The sequence below is a fragment of the Choloepus didactylus genome, chromosome 22 (assembly GCF_015220235.1).
Source record: "Choloepus didactylus isolate mChoDid1 chromosome 22, mChoDid1.pri, whole genome shotgun sequence".
Lineage (NCBI taxonomy): Eukaryota > Metazoa > Chordata > Mammalia > Pilosa > Megalonychidae > Choloepus > Choloepus didactylus.
Genome location: NC_051328.1, coordinates 41519178 through 41529709, shown reverse-complemented (window position 1 = coordinate 41529709; position 10532 = coordinate 41519178). Strand labels below are relative to the sequence as shown.

Here is a 10532-nt window from a genome sequence, read left to right as displayed (position 1 = left end):
GCGAGTGTGTATGTGTGTTTGTGTAGGTATCCCAGGCAAGTTAGTCAAGACACATGCTCTGCTGCTGTAATAAAGAGACCCAAATGTAGTGGCTCAACAAGAGGGGATGCGGGTTTCTCACTCTTATCCCGTCGGCCAGGCTTAGTGGGGACTCTGCTCTGGGGGGTGGTGGGGGTCCCTGGGGTCCTCCCACCTTGTCCTCTCCCTCCCACCTGCCCCGCCTTGGCTGGCTCACACCTGCAGCCTGCACGCCACCCACGGAAGAGTGGATGAGGAGGAAGTGGAAGGCAAGTCCTCTCATTTTTAAAGGACAGGACCCGAGCGTGGCAGCCACACTTCCTCATCATCCTCTTAGTGCGAGCATCATCTCATGACCACATGTATGGGGTGTGCTGGAAGGGGGGTCAGGCTGAGCACCCAGGTGCCTGCTGAAACCTGGGGGTTCCCTCACCAAAGGCAGACAGGGGGGAAAGGAGGCCAGCTGGCATTCTCTGCCACCCTCGGTAACCAGGCGAGAGGACCACTTACTGGGGACACTTTCAAACTACTGAAGCCACTCTCTCCTTATGCCTTATGACTGTGAAGGGTGACAGCCCACTCTGAGATACTAAGGGTGGGTCTGCACACCAGGAGAACTAGGTGGCTCCTAGCTTGGCATGAAGTGCTCCTGTGTACTTACCAAGGGATGTGGCCTCCCTGGGGGACATGGCAGGCAGCTTCACTAATCACTGGCTCCCCTATGTCTAAATTGAGGTGATGATAAATTGAGGTGAAAGCATGGCAGAAAAGTGAAAGACTCACTCTGCTGCTAATTAACCATGTGCCCTTGGGCAAGCTCCCACCCCTCTGGGCCTCAGAGTTGGAGACCTTGATTTCAAATGAAGATCTGACATCTTAGAATCTCTTTTCCCTGCCCTGCCATAGTCTTCTCTGTCTGGTCCAAAGCTGTGAGTTTACACAGATGGGCTGGCCTGGTGCTGGGACCTGTCACTGTGGCACTGACGGTGAGGGGCTGCAGCACCTGTGGGGAACACGTCAGTGTTTCCAAAGTTGTCCTGAACGCGTCTCACTCGGGGCTGAGTGGGCGGATGTGGAATCACCCAAGGAGAAAAACTGGATTATCACAAAAAAGAAAGACTTGCTCCTAAATGAAGAGCCCCAGATCTCAGCATCAAGATCTCAGATGTTGTTTTAAAAGACAGAGATTGGAGTGAGGGTGCTTTTTAAACAGAGTAACCGTGCGTTAATAACACTTTCTGGACAACTCCTTTTCACCCATCTCCAAGGCCACCAAGTAAAGCCAGCCCACGCCTAGTTAGGCAAAGTGCCACTGGAAAGAACATTTTAGACAAAAGGCAACAATGGCTTTGGTTTCCATGCCATATCATTATATCTTGAAATGGAGCTCTTGACATGCCGCACATAAAACGTACAACTTTTAGCTAATTAAAACGTTTTAAAAAAATGCAATTTAATGAATTCAAGACTTGTTTATGCTAACCCGCCAAGGCATTTGGCAAAGAAAAAGTGTGATTTGGTGAACATCTGATTGCAGGCCTGTGAAATTCAATTTGCAGGGAGGCTGGGTTGGATCGGATTTTTATTGAACTATTGGGCAGAACGTGAACTAATTTCCGACTACCTCATGAGGACTTCTAAGCAAGGTTGACAAAGGATTTATCATAAGCATTGCTCAGGCCAGGACTGTGATTATAAGTGATACATGTGTAAATTGTGTTTATAAAGTTTCCGAGCCACAATTAAAACATGCTGTAATTCTTTTTCCCCCTTTTCCCTTCTTACCTCCCTGTGATGACTTACTTGCCTTAAAACTTCCCCTTTTCTCCCTCAAATTAGTACCTGCCAGAGATTTCCTTTGGACAGAACAGATTCCCGGCACATACTCACAGAAATTTTCAAGAAGCTTTTGATCTTCCATTTTTTTCAAAACCACCCCGAGAGAGTAGTTTAGCTATCAATACTTTACATAACCCTTCTTTTCAAAGGCACAAACTGAAAATAATTTGGAAATGTCATTCAATGCTCCATTTTTTTTCTTATTCAGTGTCAAAACTGTTTTTAAAATCACAGATTATATTGAGGACATATCTAAAAAAGGAATAAAATGGGTTTGAGGAGCTGAGCAGAAGGAAGATTGAAAGAAAAAAAGGAGAATCTAAAAGCTGAGATGGAAATATCACAAAAAAGTTGGTCCCTGTGTGTTGGGCCTATGGTTCTGTACAATTCTGTGTGTGTCTACGAGAGCAAGCTTAGTTATTACACTTTTCCACATGTCCATATATTTATTTTTGTGTTTGCGCTATCAGCGTCTGAAAGGACATGTTAAGATCTCCAGTTAATGAAGAGTTAGTTTAGCTATTTCTCCCCACAATTCTGCCTGTTGTGGATTTAGAGGTAGATTTTTTAGAAAAATTTATATATATATATATATATATGGGAAACACGACCTGATAAGAGAAGGAAGCGACATCCTGAGGGACACACGGTAAGCTGCTGACGGACAGGAGCGGCAGGCGGTACCTGGCACACCTGCGCCCATCGGAGGGTCGGCGTCGGGCATCCCTGGACCATCGCCTCCCTGGCTGCATCTCATTGGCCCTCAGCCCAAGACCAGCCAATCCTCGGCCTTCCAGTAGCCAATGACGGACCCCGACACAGGGAGATGCGCTGGGCCAATCAGAAGCCGTCTCTCGGGAGCGCGGCCCCGGAACCCCCTCGGAGGAAGCACCGGCAGGGGCGCCGGGGCTGAGGGGGCGCCGGGAGGGGAGGGTGCCCTCAGGGCGGGATCGCGGGGTTCATTCGGGTTTACAGGTTAGACGTCACCAGGATCGGGGAAAACCGAAGCTACGAGGAAGCAGAAGCCATGACACAGAGGAAAGATCCTGCCAAGGACCCGAGACAGCAGAGGCAGCAGGCGCCCAGGGACCAGCACACGGAAGCCGGCAGGGCCTGGCACCCGCAGCGCGGCACACGGACACGGGTTCCTACCCTAAAACACCTGCTGAGCCTGCTGGCCCTGAAACCTTTCCCAGGACTACCACCAGTGGCCCCCGCTGGGCTCTTCCCCGTCATCCCCTCCATCACTGTGCCTTAGCGTGCAACCTAGAAGAAGGTCAAACACCGGTTCTCACAGGCACACCTTTCTCCGTCTGAGATGGACCCAAGGTCGCCCTGCTCAGTCCCGGCTCTGGTTGGATGGAATGCATTTAAAACACCGGGACTGTGTTTCCTCCAATGTAATGAGATTATCAATAGCCCTACCTCATAAGGGTGTTCTCAGGACTCAGTAAATGGGAGAGCCATTACCAGCCTCTGCAAAGGAGGTTGTGAACACTCAATGTGGGTGCCCAGTGACTCTTTGTATGAATATCTGTCCTCCCCGCCTCCCTTGAAGACTGCAAGCTCCACGGGCAGGGATCACATCTGTTTAGTTTAGCACCAGATTTTGAGTGCCTAGCAGAGGGCCTGATGCATAGCAAGAGTTCAGTAAGTACGTGTGGAATGAATGAATGAACGAATGAATGAATGAATTAAGAGAAATGAATATGAGTCAGCATTTCGAAAGGTATAATGTACCATCTACCAGTTCTGAGAGATGTAATTAGGTATCTCTAGAGGAAAAGGGGATTCTGTAGTCAAATCAATTTGGGAAATGCCTTTTTTTTACTACAGGACTTCTCAGAGCCTTTAGCATGCTAAGGAGCATTTTGAATCTCTGAGAGGAGGATGGAGCATTCAGTATTTTTGCAAAATTCTTTGACCTTCGAAGCCTGTTTTTCTGTAGTGTCTCTCAGGGGACTTATTCCATGGGACACACTTTGGGGAATCAACTAAACCCAGAGGCTTCTTGTGAAATACTCTGATTCCATCCAAGGAAGGCTGGTGTTTCCAGAGAGGCCAATCACGATCTGTTACTGCATCCTCCACTCAGCACTGATGATCGAATGCATGCTCTCTTCACTCGCAGACCAATGAGATGCCAAGGTTGGCTTGCAATCTTTAAGATATTAAATTTTAAAGGAAAGTGATGTAGCTTGTCCCTCTCGTACATTAGAGAATGCTGCACTGGTCAACACTCCCCCGAGAGGGTGACCTCTTAACCCCATGGCCTGGGTTCAAGTCCCGGCTCCACTCCTTCTAGCTGAGTGACCTTGGGCCAGTCACTTAACCTCTCTGAGATTCTCTCCTTATCTGTAAAATGGGAAGACCAATACTGAAGGCCAGCTCCACGGGTATCTGTAAGGGTTCAGTGCAACAACCCAGAGAGCACTTAGCAGAGCATCTGGTACCTAATAAGCACTCAATGAACTTCATTATTAAAATTGATTTTTTATTACATTTTGCTGGGAATAAAAATAAAGCTGTGGTGGAATGGCCTGTTGGTTTCACTATGGATTTTTTAACCAAACCACCTGGGTTTAAATCTTGACTCTGCAACTTATGGACTATGTAACCTTCAGCAAGTTATTTAACTCTGTGTGACTCAGTTTCTTTATGTATTAAATGGGGATAATAATAGCACCTGATGGGTTGTTGGTAAAATTAAATGAGTTAATATTTGTAAAGCAATGCCTGGCACCTACTTTATGTCAATAAATATTATCATAATTGTGTCCTGTTGTGCTTTTCAGAACATCCCAGAAGGCTGATTGGAATCTCCCTGGAGGCTCTGTTCTTCCCTAAATGACACTGTGATGGGAAAGCGCTCCGAGGCCAGGAGCTGGCATTTCCCTCTCTGTCCCGGCCGGAGGCAGGTACCCAGTCAAGCCGGGTTGACTGACTGGTGGCACGTCCTCCCCGAGGGTTCCTCCGGACACTTGGCGGTACTGGTTAGTGGACGGACTTGCCATCCATCACTCTCACACAGTGCCTGTCTTCGGAGGCCGAGGCCCTGGGAAGAGCGGGGCGCCGAGCTCGCTGAGTGGGTGGCACCGGCCCCGTCGCTGGAGCCTCGGACAGCCGTGCTGAGTGTGCGGAGCTCCGGGCCTCCAGGGAGAGCGGGCAGCGAGGCGCACCTGACCTTTCCCCCCACGTCCTGCCATCTGGGCCGAGTCTGAGAAGCAAGAGGAGAGGGCGGCCCTCGGGGACCTTAGCTGGGAACGTCCACTCCCATCCATGGGTGCCGGCCCCAGGCCCCCACGGGAAAGACAAGGAGGGGAAGTGACAAGGAAGTGCCAGGTCTACACGGTGGTGGGTGTTATCCTCAAAGGATAAAAAGCCACAAAGGATCACTTCCCTTATAACCTGTGTTACCAGGCCGCTTCCTGAGGGATTGGGGAAAAGTGCAGGAAACTACAACAGCTCTACAAGAGATTTAAAGGGTCAGAGGGCTGGCCTCAGTCTGCCTGGAGTCATGGGCAGACAGACCCCACATGCACCCAGGGCTCCCTGCAATCCTTGGCCTGCTGCCCCCAAGACCAGCCCTCCACCAGCTTCCGGGCCCCTCAGGGGCACAATTCTGGGCTGTGTTCTGCACAGCCCCCCACTTCCCACAGCGCCCCTGGGGGACCTCACAGTGGCAGGCCACTTGTTAGTTAACACATCCTTTCTTGCCTCTCTCCCATCCCTGCCTCCCCTCCCCACCCACCTCCCTGAGAAACCCACCCACCAAGTGCTCACCTCGGGCTCTGCTTCTGGGGAAGGCCTGACCAGGATACCCGCTGGACCCACCGCCCTCTGCTCTGCAGTCACCAGGCCTGGCTTCCAGTTTCCGGTTTCCTGGGCGTCCTGAGGAGCCTGTGGCCCTGGGCAGTGGAGCCCCTTCCTCCCCAGTGCCCAGCTTCTCCATTTGCAAAGTGAGTATAACAATGGCATCTGCCCCAGGGTGCTGCCCTCGGGGTTGGCTGAATTAATGGAGGGAAAGGGTTTGAAGGGCAAATCCTGCACACATCAGGCAGCACAGGCTTAGACTAGTTTCTTAGACAGCTGAAGCCTCAGTTTCCCCAGCTGGAAGATAGGAGAGTAATCACAGTGTCATCATAGAATTTGCTGAGAGGGCTTGTGCATAGGCAGGAACTCGATAAATGCCACTCGTGTTATAATAATGCTTATCAGTAATCATGCCAGTCACTGTATCCCCTGCGACTGCTATGTTGGGGTCCTGTAAGGTGGGATGAATAACAATAAGGAGACATTGACAGCATCGGTGACCAGAGGAGCAGCTGTCCAGTGTGGGGACAGCTATGAGAGCAGTTTAATGTGGACCAGACCCCAAGGTGAGTGATCTGCAAACATGGTCTCATTGACTCCCAGCCAGCATGGGAGGTGGGTGTTTTCAGGTACAGTTTACAGATGGGGAAACTGAGGCAGGCTCAGAAGATAAATTCACTTGCCCAAGGCCACACAGCTAACGAGGAAGCAGATCTGGGGGTTGGAATCCAGCCTGTCTGACTCCATCATTACCCTATACTTGTTGCATCATCTTTACCTTATAGCACCTCCAAAGTTAAGGTTTGGCCAGCCTGTGTGTCTGTTCTCAGGGAAGCACTGATTTCTGTGATAGCCAGGTGAAAGAAAACCTGTTTGTCCTCCGTTGGATTCCTCAGCAACTTGGCTTTTGGCAAAAACTCTTAGATATCCTTCAAAACCCTACTTAAATAGCCCTTCTGTGCAGCCTTCTATGACTCCTTCATGTATTCTCTGGTTCTCATAACTGGTGGCACTTCCTTCAACTAAAGCGCTTCCCTATCTTGTAAAATTGGAAACTGCAACACTTCTTCCATGTATCCATCAGTAATCATGTACTCTACCAGTTATTGTGAGGGATAAAAAGATGCTCTCTGCAGGCCCTGCCCTTCAGGGGCTTGCCACCTAAGGAAGGTGCTAAGACACACATTGTAGCCATACACAGAAACAGCCAGCGAGTCTGCTCCATCTTTTTTACCTGACCAGCTCTGAGTTGTTCTTGGGACAGGACTCGGAAATCACCCTCTCCAAGCAGCCTCCCCTCTAACGGTGTCCATGGCTGCTCTGTGTTGGGATGATCTGGCTATGAGCTGCTCTGTCCCTCCTCATCCTCTCTCCAGGCAGGGGCTGGGGAACTTAAGAGTCCTTGGGATGCAAGCTGGAGAAACCAAACTGAGTGGGCTTAGTGAGAAGCAGAGAAGTTGCCAGAAAGGCATGGGGGCATCTCCTGGGCCCTCAGGCAGGAAGGTGGCAGGCCCTTGGGAAGCGGAAGGACCCAGTAGACTCAGGCTGCACTCTGTGCTGCGTGTCTCTCGCTGTACCTCCTCTTTCGCTCTCTATACAGACCTCTCTACATAGACCCGTGGCAGAAAGCGCGGTCTTTCTATGGTTTCCAAACACATTCTGCAGGACCAGCAAAATGCAAAATGGATGCCACTAACCAGGCTGTGTCTTACAACAAGTCTTGTCCAACAAACTTTAAGCACTGGGTGGAAGCTGCACAAATCTCCCGCCTTCCCTCCCCCACACAGTGTCAAGGGCAGAGTCTTTGGTGTGAGCATTGACTCGTGAACGTGCCCAGCCATTGCTCAGAGCTCTTTGAATTGCACACTGACCTGGAGAATTTGGGGACAGTGGGGGACCTGGGCCACGGGCCACTGCCACTTCTCGCTGTACCAGAGGCAGCCCAAGATGCTGTATGGGTGACATCTCAGCAGAGGCCACGCTGCCAGTGTGTGACAGTGAAGTCTCTCCACATGGAGATATAGGTCACAGGAAAGAGGGGTGTGCTTCACGATGGCAAAGCCACCCTTACAGGCCAAGCCCAGCAAACATGTCAGAGTCAGGGTCCATACATCAGGTCCTGTGGCCTCAGTTCGGCAGAAAAGACCCATCCGCTACCAACTGGCTGTCCCAGGGGCCCTGGGGCATCTGCCACCCCGCTGACCCTCACCCCTGCCCCTCTCCATTCATCAGGAAAACAAAAACTCTTCAGGTATTTCAAATGGAGAGAAGTGAATAGAGGGGTTGGTTACACGGGAGAGGCTAAGAAGCCACGGGGATGGGCTACAGGCAGCCAGAAATTAGCAAGAGCAGAAAGCTGCCACTGCCTACAAGGCAGTGGTGTCCCTTTGGCCCTGAAACCAGGAACTTCAGCAGGAGCTGGACCACAGAGGAAGGGGTGACCTCAGGCAGCTGGAGGCAGGAAGGAGACTCGGCACCCACTGTCGGAGGCGCTGCCTGAAGCAGGTGAGATGGGGAGAGCCACCCCCAGTTCCCCCCTCTCCTCTCCACTGTCCAGTCTCAGCCAGGGCCTCTCCCTGGAACAGCCCACACAGCAGCCAGTACCCAGGGGAGCCTGGAAGTGTCTTCTGAGAAGAGCAGGTCATGGCTCTGATAAAGCAGCAAATGCCCTCCCCCTGGTGTTGCCCCACCCCCAGCCAAAAGGAGGAGCCCTTCCTTTCTCCCAGGGCTGCCAGGGGTCCCTCCTCTGCACCTCCCCTTCCAGATGAAGCCGCCACCTCCATTCTCCCTTTCCGGGGCTGGCGGCTTGTTCTCGGGGATCCAGGATCCCTGTCTGTCCCTGCCTACTCCGTGGCAGAGCTGACAACTTTCCTCTCTCGAAAAAAAGAAAAGGCATCAGTGCATTTCATCTCTCCACCTGATCAAACACACTATTTTATTTCCATGTGATACGCCCCATTATTTCCTGTGAAGTCACTCCCTTCTCCCAGTAAAGTTCAGCCGCTTGGAGAGATGAATAAGTGGACGTTAAACAACATAAAAATCTAGACAGTAACTCTATTATCCCGAGATCATGCCGCAATAGTCAAGCATGTGCCCAAAATGGACCACCAGCCTACCGAGGATGCTGGGTGGGCGATGGGGCCGGGGCCAAGCCGCTGGCTGAGCTCCACAGCCTGAGCCCACTCAGCCACTGCTGCGGCTCCTTGCTTTCTGCTTAGCTTGGAAGTCGACTTCTCTGGATGGGGTTCAAACATCTATACATTTTTATCAGCTTTTAGAAAATGGAAGTTAAAAGTCTAATGGGATTGCAAAGCAGAGACTGAATGGTTCCAGGGGAGGAAGTAATACAGGATAAAAAGGGGGTGTTCAGTTTCAAAGGCTTCTAGTAGAAAGTTGGGGAATGCCTTGAATAGAAAGCACTTGTCCTCAGAGTGCCAATTTTTATTATGGATATCTGGTCAGGAAAAGAAGTGGAAATGTCAAGTGGAAAGAGAAATTAGGGCGATTGAGGACTCCCATCCTGGGAGGAAATATTTAACAAAGTTCATTATTCATTTTTCATGAAGAGCATTTCTCATTAAGAGCAACGGGCGTCGTGTTCAGTGCGTGGGGCTGGCGGTCACGTGCAGACTAGGCTGAGCTAGGCAGTTAAACTTTTTTCCTTTGTAATCTCAGTTAAAGAATTCTGATCCATTGTGGGCTTTTGGCTGAGAGCAAACATTCTGTCTTCTCTAGGGAATCTCTGCCTTGGCTTGACAGAAAAGTGGAAATGGTAACCTAGTAGAACTGGCGCATCTCTGGTTCCCAGGATGGGGCGGGCGTGCCTTTCGTCCTTGCCGCCCTGCTGGCTCTCTCGGGCAGAAGGCCTCTGGATCGGAGGAAGGCTCAGGGAGGTTTTGACTTGCCCCTGCTGGTTCTTGCATCCTGTCAGGGACCCTGGGAGTGGGTCATTCTGGAAATCAGACATAAATGGCTTACTTTTTCTTTCTGACAGTGACATACAACAGCGATTTCTCCTTCTCATTTGATGTGTTTCGAAATGTAGTAGTTACTGCAAACTATTTCCCTAATTGATCTGGAATGCAGACTAATTCCTGAGCCCTGAATTGGTTCATGTGTCCCAAATTTAGAAATTGCTTCATACGTTCAAGGCTAGCTAGGACTGCAATTTAGAGTTTTGTTTAACAAACAGAGAACAAAAAAAGTGGAAGACTCTGAGCTCTGACCTGATTATAAATGCTTTTTTAAAACCCTGCAAACATCCTGATAATCACAAAAATAGAAGCAAGCATTTACTGAGACACTTCCGACTCGCCAGGCACCATGCTAAATAGCTTCCACACAGAACGCATTGGGTTCTCCCAGAATCCATGTGATCTGGGCATCAACACAAAGAGATAAGGTCGTGGGGCTCACAGAAATGAAGTTTAAATGGACAATAAGAGGTGGACCCAGGACAGAGCTCTTCTCTTCGGTTGGAGTTCACTGTGCCCAGGGTCATTCATGGGTATACATTCATGGATATCCAGATGAGCTCTGATATGAGGCCATTCCATGCAATACTAAGCCCACAGCTTTCACCCAGGGGACGACCACAACAGAAATTTCTAATTGGGTAAAAAATAGGAATCAGCACCCAATTTGTTCTTCCCACTTTCCATCCCAGAGGCAAACACGACCTCAGGCAGGTAATCAGGGTCAGCATCAATGCTGATAAGTCATGTGGATGGTGTGTACTCGATAGGACGTGCTGAGAAGGGCAACTTCCCTCTGTGGGCTTCCTCTCCAAGCCCTCCCCCTGTCTGAAAAAGAGAAAAAGATCAGGCAGACCCACACTGAGAGACAGTCCACAAACTACC

General features: G+C 50.3%; 1 long non-coding RNA gene across 1 annotated transcript in view; it reads right to left on the bottom strand.

The window, feature by feature from the left end:
* Positions 1–9179: 9179 nt before the first annotated feature.
* Positions 9180–10532, bottom strand: part of LOC119518618 — a 43857-nt gene continuing 42504 nt past the window's right edge. Inside the window, exon 3 of the long non-coding RNA XR_005213806.1 lies at positions 9180–9625. This is a non-coding gene — a long non-coding RNA (uncharacterized LOC119518618). The remainder of the gene's footprint in view (positions 9626–10532) is intronic.